This window comes from Myiozetetes cayanensis, unplaced genomic scaffold (assembly GCF_022539395.1).
Source record: "Myiozetetes cayanensis isolate MyiCay16 unplaced genomic scaffold, myiCay2020 scf2-11, whole genome shotgun sequence".
Classification (NCBI taxonomy): Eukaryota; Metazoa; Chordata; class Aves; order Passeriformes; family Tyrannidae; genus Myiozetetes; species Myiozetetes cayanensis.
In genome coordinates, this window is record NW_026087411.1 from 24024295 (window position 1) to 24034760 (window position 10466).

The 10466-nt window shown below is 38.3% G+C and overlaps 1 non-coding gene across 1 annotated transcript; it reads right to left on the minus strand.

Annotated features, from left to right (window-relative positions):
• Positions 1–9537: 9537 nt before the first annotated feature.
• Positions 9538–9609, minus strand: TRNAM-CAU (transfer RNA methionine (anticodon CAU)). Its single transcript has one exon. It is a non-coding gene; the product is annotated as a tRNA-Met (tRNA).
• Between the last annotated feature and the right edge of the window lie 857 nt (positions 9610–10466).

Sequence of the window (10466 nt, forward strand, 5' to 3'; positions counted from 1 at the left end):
AAGGTTCCTTGGCAATAAAACAGTTGTGTTTTTTGTGCATGATTTGACAAGGTTTAATTGATGTAAGAAAGTTCATACAAATCTCTTGGAATTGATATGAGATCCACTGCATCTCAGTCTTGCACAAAGGAGATGCGAGGAGTGTAAAATATTTGATATTTATACAAATTAATAATTCTTTGTACCCTTCAGTACAATTAAGTAATATTTATGAAGAAGAAAGCATCAGAAGAATTTGACACACCAAAAGACAAGAGTTTCTCTTTCCTTTCAGACAGATATATTTGAAATATTAATTTGAAGAAGTCATCTCAGAGTTTGGACTTTCAGATGTATTTTTCAAGTGATCAGTTTTAAACAGCACATGCCTACAGTGGGACAGAGCTCAGAGAGTGACAGTGATATTTATGTGCTATTAGAGATGATGAATTATAAATCACCACAAAGTATCACTGGGATAAAAGTAGCCAAGCTTAACCTCAGTCTTATAGTGCTGCAGCAAACAAGTAAGAAAGCATTGTAATCAGTTTTGCTTCTTTTTGAGTAAAATCTTGGTTTTGCTCAGCAAAAGAGGACTTTTTACTGAAGAATTCCGAAGTTCATGGTGGTTTAAAATTACATTACTGAAATGCAAATACAAACACCAAACTTTGCGCTTACTCAGAAAATGAAAGGTATTTTTGCTTGCAGAAACTACAACAGTAAACATAATTTATACATGTAATAAAGCTAATCTTCCTATATCATCTAGAGTCTTAAAAAAACCTAAAATCTCTTAGCAAAAACAGCATCTCTGTTTCCCTGTCTCTCGGATTTCAGGCCAGATTTATTGATTTCTCTGAGTCAATGTAATTCAATGGAGGGTAAATTCATTGCAAAGTGTTGCCCAAATGCATAGGACAGAGGTTGGTCACTAGTGACTTCTCAACTGGGTTTCTGCCTAAATGGATTCATATCCACAGTCCAGACTGAAAAAACTACTAGGCTATTTGTATTTTGGATATGATGCTCCTTAAGCTTCACTTACATGGTCCCCCTTCCATGGACTGACTTCCTACAGGGAGTCATTACAGATTGGTAACAGCAGGGCCTTTGGAGGGAAAGGGCTGGAGTTCAGTTCCTTTCCCAGCTTAACAAAAGACAAAGGTGCTGGAGCAGTGACAGGGAGACAGGTTCCTACTGAAGGAAAATTTCCTCACTTTTTAATCGTGCTCAAGATCATGCTCTGTCAAAAGGCATATTTAAATAGTCTGTGGAAGTTGAACTGTTTCCAAAGAGACTAATAAATGTAGTAAAGTGATTACAGGTGTGGCTCAGCACAGGCATGCTGGGGCTGATATCTGAGGTGATAAATCAAGAGGGAGAAAAAGGAGATGTCAAGGATGAAGAGACAGAAATGGAGAGGCAGGAAGGCGGACTAAGGAGAAGTTGGCAGTAAAACCAGTCTGTAAAAGCAGACTACTCTGCTTCTTTTCCTTGCAGGGCCCAACCCAGATGATGTGCTTTGAGAATTCCCATCAGATCAGGCTTCATATAAAAGCCAGAGAAGTAATAAGTTCATAGTTCCCAGCTGGATTTAAGATCAGGTTGGAGTTTGCATTGCTTTGTCTTCTTACATTGTGGGAGCTTGTGGATGCCCAGAGGCAGATCCTTTCCTCTCCAGAGCTTTGCTCTTCAAGTGCCACAAGAAGAAGAATTTGGGGCTTGAGGAACTCTCTGATGTTTGGCTCAGCAGTAAGTCTAATTATTATTGTAGATGTGGCAGGCAGATTATCTCTCTAATGTGTTCCTGCTCTTTTGAACTATCCAAATAATTGTGAAATTTTTTTCTATACTGCTTTAGGATGCCAAAGTTCAGCTTTAAAATGAAAAAGCCCAGAATCCAGAAAGACCTTGCTCTGCTGTCAAGCATAACCTCACCTCTTAAGCACTTGAAAGCTTGAAGGACTTGGAGAGAAAATGAAGAATAGTGTCTAACTTGTACAGAAAATGTATTTCCTCCCTGGTCTCTTCATTTATTTTGGTAAGAAGTATACAGAAAGGGGACAAATATGTTTAAATTAATCATGTGGAACTGATTTCTGCAGGAGAGGCCATGAGCTAACTGCAGAAACCCAAGAAAAGCCCAGGTCCTGCTGCCACGATATGCTTATGTACAGGAACCTTCATGACAAGCAATGGCATGCACTGTGACACACACAGTTGAGCTGCTATCAAGGCTACAGTCTGCTTACACTGGGCAGATCAAATATCAACTGGAAGACAAAATCGAGGCCTTGTGCAGTGAATAACACAAGCAGAGAGATGAGGTGCAGCAATACGGTGGTGTTCCAGCACCAGTGTCACCAAGAAGTGTGTGAGTGGTACACACCAACTTCAGTTCCTTGCAGGAAAGAGAATGGCAGCTTCTGGGAGAGGAGGCTGCTAATATTTGAACATTTCTACTGTATTTTTGTGCTGTGGCCATTACTAGAGAGAGACATCCCAAGAGAACTAGTTTTTGGCAGGTATAGGGTATGTAGGATACATATACAATAGGTACAGAAAAAGTATGGGTGCCATGCATTCAGTAAGCCAAGCACTACTGAAGCTTTGGGAAGATTTGCTCCCAGACTTAAGATGCTCTTCTGAAAAGCACATGGCAGTATAGTCCATGATGTATGAGACTGAACTTCAACAGTGAGCTCTTCCAAAATAAACTGTTAGCAGCAAGGTCTGTGCAATTATGGAACATTTAGCTATTAAGTACTGTCCTTTTATTTCTCCACAGTAGTATAATTTGCATTTTGATTGAACTAGCCAAATATTTTTTTGAACAAAAGAGTTTCTTAGTAAACATAATTATGCTTTTAGTCTAGATGACCTTTTTCTTAATAAAGCAATCCTGATTACAATTTCTATTAATAAAAAGTTGATTAATGTAGTTGGATGAATTAATAAAGAAGAGATAAGTGAATTAATCATACTTAATGTAATACCAGATTGCTAGAAGCTTATAGATTAGACTCAGAATTTCCCCTTGTGTTATAGGCTAATATAAATAGACTTAATTCAAGTGGACTATATCCATTTTTTTCCTGGCCTTACCCACAAATGAAAACTGCACTTGTGAAAACTCCTGGCATACAGCAGACACAGGGTAACACTTGGGATCAAACAACCACAGTGTTCCAAGTTTTTTGCTGCTTGTTTTTGACAGAAGCTGGAAATCTGTTCTGTTTGAAAATATAGATTTTAATTGTCACACATTAAAGAGAAGTCTGATATTTATTCAAGGTGTATTTGGAAATACTCAGACCTTGCAGATGATATATCAGTTTTGAGCTGCTCTTCAGCTACCCAGTTGCTTTGTTAATTACTGTCCTGTTGGTGTGTTTCCTGAGATCCGAGGTAGATCTTGCAGCAGTTGAATGATGCACCTTCTTGTGTTTGTGCTTCAAGAGAAAAGAAAGTCAGTTCAATTCTTCCTTTTCATTTGTAGGCCTTGCTATCACAAAACCAGTAGTTATATCAATAGCTGGGACACATGCAGAGGATGAACAAAGAGAACAGGAGCCAAGTGATTAAGTTTTTCCACTCTCTGGCTGTGTGTGATTCTTCTTGAGGAGGACACTGTCTGAAACCGTTGGATTCCCGTATAGCTCAGCCTATGATAGACCCAAAGTATAATCACAGCCCTTGAAATGTAATGGGTCCCTCATGTACAGTGAAACAATTCCAGACATAGCCATGTGACATGGGAAGAACCAGGTGCCAGAAATTTCTCTTGTTCCATAAAGGGTAAAAATGTTCTCTCTAAAAGGTAAAATCCAATGAGCTCTCTAATATAAAACTTTGCATATATATTTTTTTTCTGCCATACTTCTCTTCAGAATTTTTTAAACACCTTGAGTAGAAGTTTTTTTTAAAAAAGGACTTGAATCCTCCTCCTCTATTCAAAAGGCTGTTCAGAAAAAAAAAATCTATATAGTTTTTATGCATGTGACAGTATGTAAAATCAGTTGTACTGGACTTCTAATATCACCCAGCTCAGCCTATGGTGACCAGCAGAAAAGATCTAGCCAGCTTGTCTATGCCACACTGGTGGCTCCCATGCTCCTCAGAAGTTTGTGGATAAGATGAGGATAAGGGATGATGAGAAAGAATAAGGCACCACCGACCAAGCAGAATCTGAGGGGTGATAATATTGTACAGAAAGGACAGTAGCACAAAAAGGCAGGGAATGATCAAAAGAAATTGCTCAATAAGCAGTTCAAGAGGTAAACACAATTTTAACAGCTGGTTCATTTGAACAGGGCTGTATCACATCCAAGAGACAGATGGGACCCTCTTTCCATCTTCTGGTGTCTTTTTGTCTCTTGAGAACACCTAAGGTAGTGGAATATCTCTCACTTAAGTGATAAAATAGTTGAGCTGTTGGAGGCAATGTGTAGGTTTGCAGGGCAGAAGCCTGTAAGAGGGATGGACAGATTGGCTCAGGGTAGGAATTTGGCTGGTTTAAGATCTTTTTATCAGAGCCAGCTTTGAGCATATGAGGAAGGTGCAAAAAAACACAGCAGAAAATTGTACAAGGGCAGTCTAGCCAGCAATCCCGAGTGGTTGTAATGGACCCCATCATACCAGACAAGCCTCTGTTTAGTTCCTCATTATCATTTATTATGTCTTTTATATTACATTAAATAGACACTATATTTATTATAATTTCTAATGTCATTTATATTTATCATTATAACCCTGATATTTTTCATATCAGTTTAATGTTCTAGTCTCTTTGAACTTAGAAATTCTGAGGTAATGAGATCTATAATTTAATCATGTGCAAAATGTGCATGCTGTAGAAGGTAAGAATGGGAGATGCCTCTTTTATTGATTTTGAAGTTTGTAAATTTTCCTTTTCATTGAATTTAGACTTTTTGTTAGATCTGAAACTGTGCTTGGTGCTCTCCCTGCTTTACTTCCCATCTAATGGTTATAAATAAAAGGAGCAAATACGGAGTAAACGAAGAATTTCCTCACAATATTTATGATATGACCATTTAAAAAACTCCTGAGGTAAGGGTTTATTTATCAAAGACATATCATAAGCCATATTTGAAAGGTTAAAAAAACCTTTTTTATTCTCCAAAAAACTTCTTTATATTTAGCTCCAGCATAGTCTGATACTTACTGTCTGTAGAAAATAATAAGAGTTTACGTTTCCAAACCTGAATGGTTCTAAAAAGACCGTTACACATTTTCATTTTTTTTCAAAACGTAGTTAATCTCAAGCCTAAAATTGCCTACAATCTGTTGAACAGCTTTCAAGATTGTTATATATAAGCAGAAGAAAGGATGGTCTGTAGGGAGCTAGTCTTGCAGCTAGTAATGATTTGGGGTTTCAGCCAAATAGGATTGGAGATCAGCTTTTCTATTAAGAATGATTAAACTGTCTATATAAAGCTCAGATTAGGAATTTTAAAAAAAATGTGTACAAGAAAAGGCTTTAATGGAAAACCAAAATCTCACAAATCCTCTGCTTCATTAAATGCAGTACTACTCCTTTCAGTGGAAGAATTTTTTGTTAATTTTCTTTTCTTTTCACTGTGTATTTCCATGGTTGTACTTTAAACTGCAGGGAACTGGGGTAGTGCAGGAGAGACTATTCATGTGATGTATTCATTATACCCAGTCCAGTAAACCAGCACAGCCTTCTGGAGGGCTGCATCTTCTTATTTCCACTACACTTATTTCCCAAACACTAAAGGGAAACAAAAATGTCCATATGTTCTTTAGCAATACCATGAAAGTGCAAAATTAAGCAGTGAAACAGAATAAAAATGTATTTTTAAATCTTGAGTGAACCCACATTAGGACACTAATGACTCAGTGGAAAATTCTGAGAATATCCCACTTAAGTCAACAGCAGCGCAAGGTAGTCAGCAGATTGAAATCTGACCTCTTATGATATAGAAAATGGAAGAACTATTACAAGAAAAGGGTAAAAAGGGCAAAAAAGCTGAGATAAAAGCCTGTTGCAAGTCTAAATTTGGGAAAGTTCTGAATCAGACCTAAAAAGGTACAGGAAAGTAACTAAGTGAATATTCATTCTCATAGTCATTATATAATTTGTGAATAACAAATAGGATAAAATTACATTGTATAAAACATAGTCCTCTACTCAGAATTAAAGAAATACTTTTTTTCCTTTCACTGGATTGCTAAAAGTTTTACTAAAAGCAAGGGGTCTAGTTTTACAGTTTCACCATTTTGCTAATAGAAAGAGTAGACAATATTAAAAAATGGAGAAACTATCAGAATTTGATCACAGCTCTGGGGATGGTATAAAATCTCTTTAATAAACTCAACAAAACAAACCAGTTTATTTTTCTTAGATTGTCACAGATCAATCAAAACAACTTTGTGGACTCCACTTATAAAATAAATGTAATTAAAAAGGTTAGAAAAATTACATGAAGTAGATTAAGGAATATAATGTGTCTCATTCAGCTTCAGTGTAAAAGCTGTCTTTATTTTCTACCCCTAATGAATGTATTTGTAAAGCCTAATAAAATATCAATCAGTGTTTTTGTTCAGTGTTCCTTCCCACAGTGAATTTGTTATTTCTTTTGCATTAAGCAAGGAAATGTTTAACTGTGTAAATGTATTAGTGGGAGCTGGGGGACAGAAGTGGGAATGCGAGTAATGACGTCAGGATGGTGAAGCTGACTTGGGTTAATGGGAATCAGACAGGGACTCCCTGGTAAGCAAAAGTGGTAGCAGGACAAGAGAGTCTGACTCGGTTTAGGATGACAGATTCTTGAGGGGGGTAAGGGTAAAAGGATGGGGAATAGTCCAGAAAGGTAAACTCAAAGAAGTAAATACAGCTGAACTCGAAGGTATTATGTATTCTAGGGTGTTGAGTAATAATACTGGAGGACTCCATGTTTATGAAGCCAAAGTATCTTCTTTTTTTAAGTCAAATGCTTACGTACTAGAGATTAGGCTTATTGTTCCTAGCTGTTTCCAGTACACAGACTCCTTGGCTTTTCTCTGATCGCATCATACAGCAATCCAAGATTGCTTCTCCAACCTTCTAAAAGGTGGCAAATAATGAAACAAGCCTGGCAGAGCTAAACAGATAGCAAGCCCAAAATTTTCAGATGTTGCTGCCTTAGAAATTACCCATTAATATTTTCCCTAACAGGGAGTTTTGACTGCAAGAGGCTCCTTTACAAGAAAGAGTTTGGCTTATTTTATATTTCATGCATTTTTTAATCAAAGCCCTCCAGATGCCACTGTGTTCTCCTTATTCAAAATCATCAACAACCATATGCTACAGAACCAAAGGTTTAATTGCAAAGATGAATCTGGAATCCAATGGAGTCAGGGGAGAGGAGGAGGAATTTCGTTAGCAATCAGGCAAACAAACACAGGCATGATGAAAAGTAAAGAAGAAATATGCTCAGCATTCTCTCTATTGACCAAGTTTTCAAATACTTCCAGGTGCTACAAATAGGGAAATGAAACTTGTGTCTCATGTAGATGTATTTATTCACCCCTTATTTCTTAAAGTACCAACCATTAGTAGCTACAGGAGAGGTGAAATTAGGGAAGAAAATAAAATTTGAAGAAAACACATGACACTAGACTTTGGAGAAGCCTCAACACTGATCTTGAGAGGAACCAACACCTGTCCAAGAATGGAGTTGAAATGGATATAGGAGGCATCTGTAGATGGATGAAACTGATGCATAACAATGAAAATGTTGTGGTTGTGAGAATTTTTTGATTATTTATAATGATCAAGTGGTTTCGACCAGCACAGAGAAAGTAGCAGGGTCTGTACCCTGCTGAAGAACAGTTTGCCTTGATGTGTGTTATTGGTGTATTTCGCACCCTGCCATTTCAGAGTTACCTCATTTAAATAAAACTAAAGGCCTGCCTTCTGAATGTGCAGCATAACAGTCGTAGTAACTAATCACTGTTGTTGTTCTGGGGTCTGGTTTCATCCTGCCATTCTAGTAATGTATTTGGATATAACTTGAGAGAAGAAGTCATGTGTACCCAGATTCATTTTGCATTTTACACAGTCAATCATATAATGCAAATTAAATACATTTTTAGCACCCCAAAATCCCATAATCCTCATAGTACCCAATACCAATTAAAAAAATATTGCAAAATGAACCTTATTTCCACTAGAGGTCAGACAACAGACAGTAAACTTTCATGTTGTAGAAATGTATATTAATAGCTTCTTTACCTGCATAACTTCTGCAAACATGCTGAGCAAGAAAATTATTGTAAATGAAAAAAACTATGCAATAAAAATGCTTTTATACATATGCCAAGTTTTTAGAAGCTTATCCATCAGTATTGCAATGTGAAGTGTTACAAAATGGTGTTCCCCAGGACTCAGTACTGGGGCCAGTCCTGTTTAATATCGTTATCAACAATCTGTATGGGTGGATTGAGTGCACCCCCAGCCAGTTTGCAGAGAACACTGTGTTACACAGGAGTGTCAGTCTGCTGCAGAGTAGGAAGAGTCCGTAGAGGGATCCGGACAAGCTGGATTGATGGGCCAAAGCCAATTGTATAAGAGTCAATAAGCTGAAGTCAATAAAATGGGTCCTGCACTTCTGTCACAACAAACCCAGGCAGCACTACAGGCTTGGAGAACAGTGTCTGGAAAGGTGCCCAGTGGAAAAGGACCTGGGAATGCTGATCAGTAGCCTGCTGAACATGAGCCAGCAGTGTGCCCAGATGGCCAAGAAAGCCGATGGCATCCTGACCTGTATCAGCAGTACTGTGGACAACAGGACTGGGGAAATGATTGTCCTGCTCTGCTCAGTGCTGGTGAGGCCACACCTTGAATTCTGTTCAGTTCTGAGCTCCTCACGAAAACAAAGTGATTGAGGTACTGGAGCATGTCCGGAGAAGGGCAACAGAGGGAAGGGTCTGAAGCACAAGTCTTTTGAGGAGCAGATGAGGGAGATGGGATTGTTTAGCCTGGAGAAAAAGTGGTTCAGGGGAGACCTTATTGTTTTCTACAACTACCTGAAAGGAGGTGGTCGCCAGGTGGGGGACAGTCTCTTCTGCCAGGTAACAAATGATAGGTCAAGTTGTGTCAGGGAAGGTTTAGACTGGATATTAGGAAATATTTATTCACTGAAAGGGTAGTCAAACACTGGAACAAGCTGCTCAGGGAAATGGCAGGGGAGGTGTTTGGTCATGATCCCTGGAGGAATTAAAACACCACGTAGATGTGGCACTTAGGGACACAGTTTAGTGGTGGACTTGGCAGTGCTGGGTTAACAGTTGGAATGTCTTTTTGAATCTGAACAATCCTATGACTATCATCGTGGCTAGGCTTCACAAATGAAGATTTGAGTAGGGGGCTTTACCCACGCTTGCTACAAGCACGCTGATGGCTAAAAAGGCCAATGAGAGATAGACAAGTCCGGTTGCAGAAGGCACAGCAGAAAGACTCCCCAGGTGATATAGACGAGATGCGATTCTTTCTGCATTGTCTTTTCTCCTCGAGAGTGAAAAAGGCTTTAGCAGAGGATGGTTTCGATCCATCGACCTCTGGGTTATGGGCCCAGCACGCTCCCGCTGCGCCACTCTGCTCCTCCTGAGCCCCAGTGCTATGACTGTAAATGCTAACTATCAAACAGAGAATGTGCATGAAGAATTGCTTTTTCACAGCTGCAGCACAATTTGGATAGAAAGACTCTGTTATTGTGAAGTGTTTTTTAAATTACAGAAACTGATTGGAAATCTACATAAGCCTTTTACTAAGCTGAACATGCAGTAAAACAGCTCAGTTTTTTAAAGGCAATCTGTCTTAACATAAAACTTGAAAGTACCAAATGGCTTTAGTATGCCTCTCTGGAGTCAAAATTATTTGTCAGGGCAATGGGGATTCAAAAAAGTTTCCTTCAGCCACATTAACCACTGCCCTTATTTACTACCTCCAAAAGTGGAGGTAGTCCAGGTTAAATGTTGAAGAGATGTGGCTGTTGAGTTGCCTTATTTATCATGGTTTTACATGTTATCTTTTCTGAAGCAGCATATTCACTCCTTGTCGTTGTTTCTAGATATTTAGTTTCTTTTTAATGTAATTATATTGTTTATTGATTTCTCTCATCTCAGATGAAGCTCTGCTTGATAATGAGATCCTTGGCCTCAGATGGTCTTCACTGGCTTCAGCATAAAGGTATTGGGTTTTCAATCTAGAAAGCAATTTTATTGTACAAGATGGTCTCTTAGTAACTATTTAACTGTTTAATACCCTAATACCTATGCTGACTGAAATGTTTTGTTTTCAGTGGGTATTTACCTAATATTTCAATTTAAATGCTTCCAGTATACTTTCAGAGATCTCCCATTTTCCACCAAGTGTCTGCCACCAATAATGATTTTAACCACATTCAAATGTGCTTTTTTGCTACACCTCTGCTGAAACTGCATCAAGGCTGAGAAAA